This window comes from Ochotona princeps, chromosome 8, assembly GCF_030435755.1.
Source record: "Ochotona princeps isolate mOchPri1 chromosome 8, mOchPri1.hap1, whole genome shotgun sequence".
NCBI lineage: Eukaryota > Metazoa > Chordata > Mammalia > Lagomorpha > Ochotonidae > Ochotona > Ochotona princeps.
This window is the reverse complement of record NC_080839.1, coordinates 2,613,686-2,624,602: the sequence shown is the minus strand read 5'-3', so window position 1 is coordinate 2,624,602 and position 10,917 is coordinate 2,613,686. Positions and strand designations below refer to the sequence as shown.

The 10,917-nt window shown below is 40.8% G+C and overlaps 1 pseudogene; it reads right to left on the bottom strand.

Annotated features, from left to right (window-relative positions):
• Positions 1–260: 260 nt before the first annotated feature.
• LOC101535876 (E3 ubiquitin-protein ligase RNF6-like) lies at positions 261–3,187 on the bottom strand (annotated as a pseudogene).
• Between the last annotated feature and the right edge of the window lie 7,730 nt (positions 3,188–10,917).

Below are 10,917 nucleotides of genomic sequence, written 5' to 3'. Positions count from 1 at the left end.
GGCCTGGGAAAGCAGTTGAGGATGGCCCAAGGCTTTGGGACCCTGCACCCACGTGGGAAACTTGGAAGAGGTTCCTGGTTCCCAGCATCGGATTGGCACAGCACCGGCCCTTTGCAGCTCACTTGGGGAGTGAATCATTGGATGGAAGATCTTCCTCTCTGTCTCTCCTCCTCTCTGTATATCCGGTTTTCCAATAATAATAAAATCTTTAAAAAAAAAAAAAGAAGTCACAGGAAGACTGAAATTAAATAACCTGTGTTCTAAATTTCCCACATCCCATTTCTGAATAAAGAAATACTTGTTCAGTGTTATATATTGCTTGTTATCTAATGTAACAGACTGTCACAAATGCTTCAGTAAATTGTTAAAATATTATATCTTAGTCCATTCCAAGATGATCTTGTCAGAATTAAACATTGTGCCATATGCAGTACAGTCCCAAAAGCTTAAATATGAATCAAACTTGAAGTTTTTAGCCTGAATATTTTAACCTTATAATTATGTAACTATACATACGCAGTATGATTAAATTGTTTCAAGTAACTTAAATGTATTTAGCAAACATTCGGCCAAACACTCTTTCAAAGGCTTATCTAGACATCAACTGTCTGGACATAGTGCTATGCCTACAAAAGTTGAAAATCCAAGGAAAATTAGCTGTAATATTAAGAAAAAGAACAGCAATGTTTAACCTACTGAACTTTCTAGATACAAAAATGCATAGCATGACAAAATTACAAAAATGAAAGCTATCTTAAAGGTTATTTGGTTACAGCAATATTAATTATATTCTGTACTTTTGGGTAATTTATAACATTTGCATTTTAAATTTTATATAAATGTCCTCTTTTTAACAAGTTAAAAAAGCGCACAAAAAATAGTTCAAACTATTATCTGTTACTCTTCATCCTGGTTATTAGCTCATCACAAAAAACTAAAGAATGCCTGAATAGTCAACTGTATTAAAATACAATCATCTGACAAGACCCCATCACTTCACCTATTGTTTGCTAGGCTGGACCCTAAAACAGGTTGCCCACAGATCGGACAAGTGCAATTCTCTGAGAGCCACCGGTCAATACAATGAATGTGAAATTCATGCATGCACGGTAGCTGCCTGAGTTTGTTTCCAGTTACGTAGTCACTGATACACACACTGCAGATTTTACCTAGCTCACTATCAACATTGTTATGCTCAAAGTTCCTAGTGGAAAGATTGTCAATCTGCTCTTTGGTTAAGCCACGGATGCGATCACCATCATCACCTTCATTCAGTAAGAAGTGAGCAAGGCGAAGGATGGGGAGTGTCCCAGTTTCAACTAAATTGTTTGAATTGCACAACTGCCTCCCAGCTCGTCTGTTATGGTTGTGAGTATGAGGCTGGGTGCCCTCATTTTCAGCATCCATTTCAATGCTATCATCTTGGAGCCTCAGGTCTTGAGAGGAACCTTCACTGTGCTGGCTGTTGTCATGAGCTGTGGCTAAGTTACTCAGTTCTGAATGCATCTCTGGCAAACGCTGGTCATGACTTTGAATCTCTGACTCAGATTCAGCCTCCGTTAGAGAGCTCAGTTCCCCAAAGCCTGTCATGATCTGCCTTAAAATTGACCTCAGAGCTGTGGATGATGGCTCAACAAGTGCATTCTCAGAAATCCTACGAAGAGGAACTGTTATCATACTAACACAAGTTCGAATATCTGACCGCTCCAAACGAGAAATAGTTCGGCGAAAGCCTCCACTATTGCTTTCAATAGTGACTGTATTTTCTGCTAGCCCTATTCTAGACCGAGTTCTGTTTGCAATACTATCTGCATCTCTATTTTCCCCAGGACAAATCCTTCTCATCTGAAGGTCCAGGGTTATTGTTGGATGCCATCGTACAGCAGTTGAGGATCTGCTGGATTCTTCTCCTGCTTCCACTGTTACCCTTGACACGAGTCTTGAATTAGAGAATGGGGTATAGGCAGTAGCTCTGCGTCCTCTATCTTGCTCAACAAAGACACGCGTTACACCTCTTCCTCTCCTAACAGACCTTCTACTGCTTTGCTGTAAAGGTCTACCTTCCCTTGGGGAATCGTGAGAAACAGTGCCACTCTGTCTCTGGATTGGTGAGCGGCTTCAACTACCGGAAATAGATCATAACCTTATTGGCTCTAACCTTCGGTTTGTATTCCTCACTGTAACATTAGTTCTAGCTCCATTTTCCCAAACATGTGCTGCCCCAAATCGCTGCCCCTCCCTTTGCCTGAGTTCACTGCCACCTGACTGATGTGCGCTGTTGAAACTAGGGCGTGAAGTGGAGCATTTGTTCTGGGAGTACTCATTGTTCTTCTCATGCCATTTCTCAACCTTCCCAATGTTGAGAATGACTCTTCACCTGAATTCTGTCCCCTTGAACCACGCCTAGTCCTCACAGAGTTAGAACTACCACCATTAAAATTCACTGAGGTCTGGCTTCTTGTCCGCCTAGTCACGGGACTGGTTGATCTCTGTTGCCTATTTCTAGTGTGATCTCTATCAGTATCTGAAAATGGACTGTGCATGTAACCTTCGCCATCAATTTCAAGTCTTCTATTTTCATGATTTATGTGGATTTCCAGACTAAACCGAAACTCTCCACTGTTTGGGTTTGTTCGACTCACAGCTCTCCAAGTTTGGTTCCCATTTTGTCCACTGGAAGTTGCATTTCCTGTGCGACGAAAGGTGGTCAGCCATTCAACCAGAGACTCTTCATTTGAACTTCCTGCCGGCACTGCAGAGTCTGCGGTACCTGCTACTGGTCGCAGTTATCGGATCAGGCTGAGAAGTCAGGCGTTCCTTGACTCCATCTAATCGCTGCTGGAGCTCTTCTGATGTTATTTCTCCAGGGGTGCCTAAAAGATTATGATCTCTCGTTAGCCGATAACCTTCATCATTGAGTTCATTAATAAACTGGTAGTAAGGCTTCTTCTCTGTGGAGACGCTCCTGCTGCCACCTTGTCTCATTCTCATGATGACGATGGTCTTGCGATGACACTTCTTCACCTCCACCATTGGGTCCAGATCCAGATTGATTCATCCTGAGCTGCCTTATGTTTATCCCAACATGCTTTTAATATATGCACTGGGATCCATCCGTCCTTTGCTTATGCCTTTTCTGAGAGCTGCCCATCTCTCCAGAGGCCCACCGAGCCTCCAGTAACGCTTCCCTGAGTGACCCAGAGTCTAGTCTCAGTATTTAACAATGTTCACCCTCTTCTCTTGCAAAGGCCAGGGTGTCAGAAGTCTGCGTGCTTCCTAGGTAACATCACACACCAGAGTGAAGCAAGATGCAGAAAAGCATAAGACACAGTAGGGATGAATGGGCCTGTATGGATGATAGACCAGAGAGTGTAATTGACACAGTCCACCATGCATGCCCCTGTGGACTTAGCAAGATTTTTTCTTTCTGAACTGTAGTGAAGTAGGCAGATAGTTCTGGACCATAAGCCTGGAAGCCACTCCCACACCAACACCTAGGTGTTCCCTCCTGCCCGCCTGTGATGCACACCTATCATCATCTGGAACCTGAGAGGGGGCAGTAATGCTCTGCTGTGTACCCACTCCCCTCACAAGCCTCCATAAAGGCCCATGATGGGGAGGGGCTCACTCTCTTGCTCATGTGCTCCCATCACTCAGGCACTCTCAACTCTTGGCCTCCCCAGTGCCTGCTTGCTCTCTGATTTCCCAAGGACAGGTATCCCCTGACCATGGCCCCTGTATGTCTGTATTCCTCACCCTCTGTTCACTGCTTGGGTGGGCCAGTGAAGATGTTAATGCTAGGATGCTTTGTATTTCTAAAGTGTGTCCTTTGGAGAGTTCCAGGAGAGGTGAGGCCTAGCAGTCATGGAATGTGGGCAGAGCAGAGAAACCAGGGAACAGTGAATGTCTGCAGCATTGTAGGTGTGCCCAGGTTATTCGATGCATTCTCTAAGGATAAGGTATCTTGTTGCAGAAGCTGGGATGTAGGTATTCATTTTAACGGATGGATTTGAGGGTAATGAGCATTTGTTCCTTCTGGGGTCTTGATCATCTGGGCTTGTGATTTGCTATTTCTAGTGGGCCCTGTTATCACCAAGCTTAGTTAATAAAGACTCCTTAATAAATCTAGACATGAATGGTGTGATCTTGCTCACACTCCAAAGCAGAGCCTTGCTTTGGACATGTGTTGGAGGTAGGGATAACACGTACATAATTCAGCAGTGCTGTCGGGATTAAATGGAACTGAAGGCAACAGAGAGTGAAGGTTCTGTGCATCCCACACATAACCTGTGTGGACATTTATAGCAGCCACCTCTTGGTATTGTGTGGTCTTGAACAGATGACTCTACGAATCACACAGCCTTTTTCATCTGAAAAAATGGACAATGATACAGCTTTCTATACGTTTCCAAGGAGGATTACTTGAACTGACACAGGTAAATATTTTGCAATGCCTGGCCCATTTATGCTGTTCAATGAATGTTAGCAAGAATAATACTGACAATTGTGATCCTGAAAAGAAACAGCAGAAGTAAAGGCAACCCTAGGTGAGGAAGCCAGGGAACAAAAAACTTCACATGCAGTCCTACCTAGAATCAGATATTATACTCCAAATCTCTCAAGCAGCAGCCTGTATGTCAAAAACATGGTGACATTCCTGTAAGAAACCTGATGCTATTAGGATTGAAGGGGAAAATCTGATTCATTTGAGTTTTTCCAGGATTTATCAATGACTAAGCATATTTTTCAAACATTCCCCCAAATTATCTATTTTGTTTTCTCTTGTGAGCTTGTTGGAAATTCGTACCATACTTTTGCTATAACATTCTGTCTTAGACATTCAAAACCCTCTGGAAGTAAACATGACCAGGCCATTTTACAGGGTTTGATGTTGGGTAAGAAAGATCTATCTAGACACACTCCTGAAAGATAATTATGATACTACTCTAGATCATTCTCACATACCACACACAGATGCCGTGAGAGAGAAGTGACAGCTCTATGCAATATGGGTAAACATCCCAAATGTTGCTAGCTGTACCGTGGATTATACATTTCTCCACACTTTCTAATTTTTTCATTTGTCATATTGTGCTAGAAAAATAACAAAAGAGTTGAACCAAAAGTACTATTTCTCAAACATTTGCACCTACTGTCTTCCCAAGTATATTTATCAGTACATACCTAGAAGGGTCGGAAGGGCCGGTAGTCGATTACTGCACCCAGTCAACAGTATTGAAACTGAAGACACACTTGTATCTCAGTAACAAGGCACAGGAAAAAGGAACAGTTCTAGCAATGGGATCTAAACTGTGAAAGAAACAAACAAATAATTATTTTCTGAATAAAATACACGTGTGTGAGTACATCTTTTTTTTTAGTACATCTTGATTATTACCAAAACATCTCTATATTTATCCTGTATCCTTTCTTCTTTTTTTTTTGGTTAAATTTTTATTTTGAATTTTTGAATTTCATGGTACAATTTCATATAGACTAGGATTTCCTCCCAAAGCCCCACCCCCTACTGATTTTCCCCATGTTAGTACAATAGTATAGTCCTTCATAAGGAGTCATGATTCCGTCCGTCTTGTATTTAAGTGTGCCCAACATTGCTGGTACAGACAATGTCAGACAGTCCAGCATCCTATTGTCTACACGTTTCCAGAAGTTTCACTGGGAATCCATCTTTGATTTGGAAGCAGGAATGCATATTGCATGTATCCCCACATCTGGATATGGTAGTATCTATTACCCCATCAGTATTCATTCCCATAAATGAAAAACCATGAAATAAGGTCAACAAATGGTATGAATTAGAACAACAGCCAGGACAACAACAACAACAACAAAATTACAGCACCATGAAAACATGACTGAGTAACCAGCACATTGGTGACAAAAAAAAAAGTTTCTTGGGTAAAATGGTGCCACCGTGAAATACATGAGCCAACGATGAATTCAACAAAAGAAAGTATTTGGAAGAAATGAAACGGAAATCAACCATCAAAACACATGGGATGCAGAAAAAATGGTATGGAAAAGGTAATGGAAGTTAAACTTTGCATGATGGTTTCCTTTTATTAGAGAGAACATATGGTATTTGTTCTTTTGCGCTTGATTTATTTCACTAACGATGATGGTCTGTAGTTGGCACCATCTAATCGCAAAAGGTATGATTTCATTCTGAAGAGCTGAGTAATATTCCATGGAGTAGATATACCACATTTCTTTAATCACTCTTCTTTGGATGCACATCTGGATTATTTGCACGTCTTTACTATTGTAGATTGTGCTGCTGCAAATATAGGATTACAGATTCCCTTCCCATATGCAGATTTCATTTCTTTTGGCTATATTTCTAGGAGCAGGATAGCTGGGTCACATCGCAGATTTATCTGCAATTCTCCAAGCACTCTCCATACTGATTTCCATAGTAGTTGTATTAGTCTACACTCCCACCGGCAGCAAACAAGAGTACCTTTCTCCCCGACATCTAAGTTACCAGGTGTTGTTAGTAGAGTTCTGAATGTAGGCCAGTCTCACTGAAGTTAGAAGGTATCTCAATGTGGTTTTCATTTGTATCTCCCTAACAGCTAGGGAACCTGAGCATGTTTGCATATGTCTGTTAGGCATTTGAATCTGTTCTTTCGAAAAATGTTCATTTCCTTTGCCCGTTGTTTTACTGGGTTTATTTTACTGTCCCTGTGTTCCTGAAGCTCTTTGTAAATCCTGAATATTAGTCCCCTATCACTTGTGTAGTGTGCAAAAATTCTCTGACATTCTGTTGGTTGCTTTTCACTTTGCTAATTGTTTCCTTTGCTGTACAGAAACTTTTTAGTTTGATGTAGTTCCATTTGTTCATATTGGCTTTGATTGCCTGTGCTTTTGGTGTGTTTTCTAAGAAGTCTTTCCCTGTTCCTATATCTTGGGGAGTGCTTCTTTTGCTTTCCTTTAATAGTTTGGTGGTTTCTGGGTTTTTTTTTTCCTTGAACCATTTAGAGCTAATTTTTGTATAATGTGACAGGTGTGGGTCTTGCTTCTTAATTCTGCAGGCTGCTAACCAGTTGTACCAACAGCACTTGTTGAATAGTCCAGGATTTTTGCCTGGGTTGTTTTCCATTTTCTTGTCAAAGGTTAATCTATTATACGTGTGTGGATTCCCTTCTGGTGTTTCTATTCTGTTCCACTGATCTTCTCTGTTTCTGTACCAGTACCAGACTGTTTTGATGACCACTGCTCTGTAGTGTGTCTTGAGGTCTGAAATTGTGCCTCCTCCAGCTTGATTTTTATTTTTCAGGATAGCTTTGGCTATTCATGGTCTCTTGTGATTCCAGTGAACGTTTGTACCATCTTTTCTATTTCTGAGAAGAATGTTGTTGGGATCTTTATTGGGATTGCATTGAATCTGTATATTACTTTTGGTAATATGGACATTTTGATTATGTTGATTTTGACAATCCAGGAACATTCCTCCATTTTTCAAGGTCTTCTTCTATTTCTTTTTTAAATATTTCATAGTTTTCATCAGAGATGCCTTCCATATATTTAATTAGCATAATCCCTAGGTATTTAAGATTCCTCCCTGCTATTTTAGAGGGAACTGAAATTACATGGAATTATTTGTGTACACTAGTGCCATCGATTTGTGTCCATTAATTTTGTATCCTGCTACCCTGCCAAAGTCTCTTATCAGTTCCAGTAGCCTTTTGACTGAGTCTTTCGGCTCTGCTTTGAAGAGAACAATGTTATCTGCAAATAGAGATCATTTCAGTTCCTCATTTCCAACTTGGATTCCTTTAATTCTTTTTTCTTGCTTAATAGCTCTGGCAAGGACTACAATACTATGTTGAAGAGTAGTGGTGACGGTGGACATCCCTGGCTGGTTCCAGAGTTTAGTGGGTAGGTTTCCAATCTTTCTCCATTTAGTATGATGCTGATACTGGGATTTTTGCAAATTGTTTTGATTGTGTTGTATAATGTTCTTTCTATGCCTGTCTTGCTTAGGGTTTTCAGCATGAAGTAGTGTTGGATTATATCAAATGCCTTTTGTGCATCTATTGAGAGGATCATATAGTTTTTATTTTTTAATTTGTTGATGTGATGTCTCACATTTATTGATTTCTGAATGTTGAACCATCCCTGCATGCCTGGGCTGAATCCTACCTGGTCTGGGTGAATGATCTGCCTGATGTGTTGTTGGACCTTGTTGGCTAGTATTTTGTCAAGGATCTTTACATCTTTGTTCATCAAGGATATTTGGTTTCTAGTTCTCTTTTTTTGTTGTGTCTCTATCTGGCTTTGGTATTAAGGTAATATTGGCTTCCTAGAAAGAGTTTGAAGAATTACCTCTCTATTGTTTGGAAAAGTTTGTGGAGAATTAGGGTAAGTTCCTCTTGAAATGTTTGGTAGAATTCGGCAGTAAAGCCATCTGCTCCCTGATTAGAATGGCTTTAATTATTGATTCAATCTCTGTCCATGTTATAGCTTCATTTAGATTGTTAATTGCATCTTCATTCAATTTTGGCGGATTGTATGTGTCCAAAAATCTATCCATCCCTTCTAGGTCTTCTAATTTGTTTGCTTATAATTGTTGCTTGTAATTGTTCCTGATGATTCTCTGTATGTCGGAGATATCTGTTGTTATATTTCCTTTCTCATTTCTGATACTACTGATGCATGTTTTCTCCTTTTTTGATTAGTTGGGCTAGTGGGGAGTCTATTTTGTTGATTTTCTCAAAGAACCAGCTCGTTGATTCATTGCTCTTATGCATAGTTCTTTTGGTCTCTGGTTTATTTCCTCATTTATATCAATTATTTCTTTTTTCCCTACTAATCTTGGAATTGCTTTGCTGTTATTTTTTCTAGTTTCTTCTACTGTAGGGTTAGCTGATTGACTTGATGCTTTTCTGGTTTCTTAAGCACTGATTGATATTAACTTTCCTCTTAGCACTGCCTTGATTGTGTCCCATAAGTTTTGATATGTTGTATTGATGCCTTCATTTGTTGCAAGCAATTTCTTTTTAATTTCCTCTTTCCCTGCTTAGTGCTTGAGCAGCACAGCTGTCCTCCCTTCAGTCTAACAGTGCCTGGTCCTGTGACACTGCATATATGTGCTACTGATTTAGTGCTTGCACAGTTTACCACTGCTCCTCGTGCAGTTTACCAATGCTCTGGGCCCTTGCCTTTCTGTGCAAGGTGGCAGCAGTAGGGGGCACTGACAGAGACCTATAGCTGTCAGTAATCAGCTCTAGGGACCACATAGACCCTGCATGACACAATGCTACTGCTGCTTTCTCTGTGGTCTCAACTCTGAGCAATTATCTAGAAATAAGCCCACACTGGGTCATCGTTTGAAATCAACACTAGCTGCCTCACTACACAAGATGGGGCCAGGTGGGGTGCTCCTGGAGAATTTGGGCTACTGGCTTTCAGCTCCAGGGGCCACACACCCCCTCCAGGAAGGGAAACTGGTGCTACCCTCCCCACAGGATCAATTCTGTGTGATCAGGCAGAAACAAGCCCCCTCTAGGCTGTTCTGTCAACTCTGTCATCTGCTTCTCCACATAAGATGGCACCCGGAGTCCCCTACTTTTATTTCACTTGTGACTGGTCCAAACTATTTAGTGATATTGACAAGTCTCAGACTGCATTCACCTCCTGAGTTCACTGTATGAACTAAATGACCCACCTGGTTGCCACAAGAACCAAGCAGAGGCCACTGCTGGATGTCTGCCTGGTGCTGGAGCCTGGATCGCCAGAGTCTAGACCACCTTGCAGGCCGCTGGTAGGTTTTCTGTTCATTCCAACATTGCTCTGCCATCTCTGCAGCTTCCCTGTACCCAGGGGGTCTCCAGGTACCCCCTGCCTACCTCCTAACCCCTGCTTTTCCCCTGTAATCTGCTTCACTCTGTCTAAAGATTCTCTGTCATACCAAAAATGTCTGTACTCTATGCCACCATCTTGCCTCCCTAAGCTGCATACTTTCTTGTATCCAAGTATTTCTTATATCCCTGTATCACTTTGCAAAACTAAGCAGTTTATAATTTACTTTTGCATTTATTTTTTTAAATTATGTATTTATTTATCTATTTATTTATTTACCTAAATGTGACAGGGCGAAAAGAGACAGACAGAGAGCCTGGATGGATTGTCAATTTTTTTAAAAATTAAAAACTAAACGAGTTAATGCATTGTCTGGCAAAAATAATAAGTGGCATAATTATTCTGATACCAAGTTTTCCTCTTATATTGTAAAGAATACACATTATTCTTCTATATCACTTTTCAGAAAAACAAGATTAATTTGTTTCACATGTGCTCACACTTGACATACATTCTGTTTTCAACTTTTTAAAGTTTCTGTATCTTTGTTTAACATATAATATTTTGCATTTATTTTTAATTTTATTTGTAAAGTCAGATTTACAGAGAGAAGGAGAGACAGAAAGATCTTCTGTTGATTGATTCACTCTCCAGGTGACTGCAACAGGTGAAGCTGAGATGATCTTAAGCCAGGAACAAAAAGCTTCCTCTGGGTCACTCACATGGGTGCAGGGTCCCAAGGCTTTGGGCCATGCTCAACTGCTTTCCCAGGCCACAAGCAGAGAGCTGGATGGGAAGTGTAGCAACTGGGATACAAACATGCCCATTTGGAATCCCAGCACATGCAAGGCAAGGACTTAAGCCACTAGGCTACCACACAGAGCCAAACTAATCAGTTTAGAAAACTTATCAAATGAAACATCATGGAGAGCAGAGGTTCTTAAATCTTACCCTGCATCAGAATTGACAGAGCTGGTTTTAACACAGATCCCTGGCTTTGACGCCCAAGGTTTCTGGATTTGGTAGATAAGAATGAAAAGGAGATGTTGCCTTGCATTTGAAGTTTACTGTTGGTTCAACTATCACAAGTTC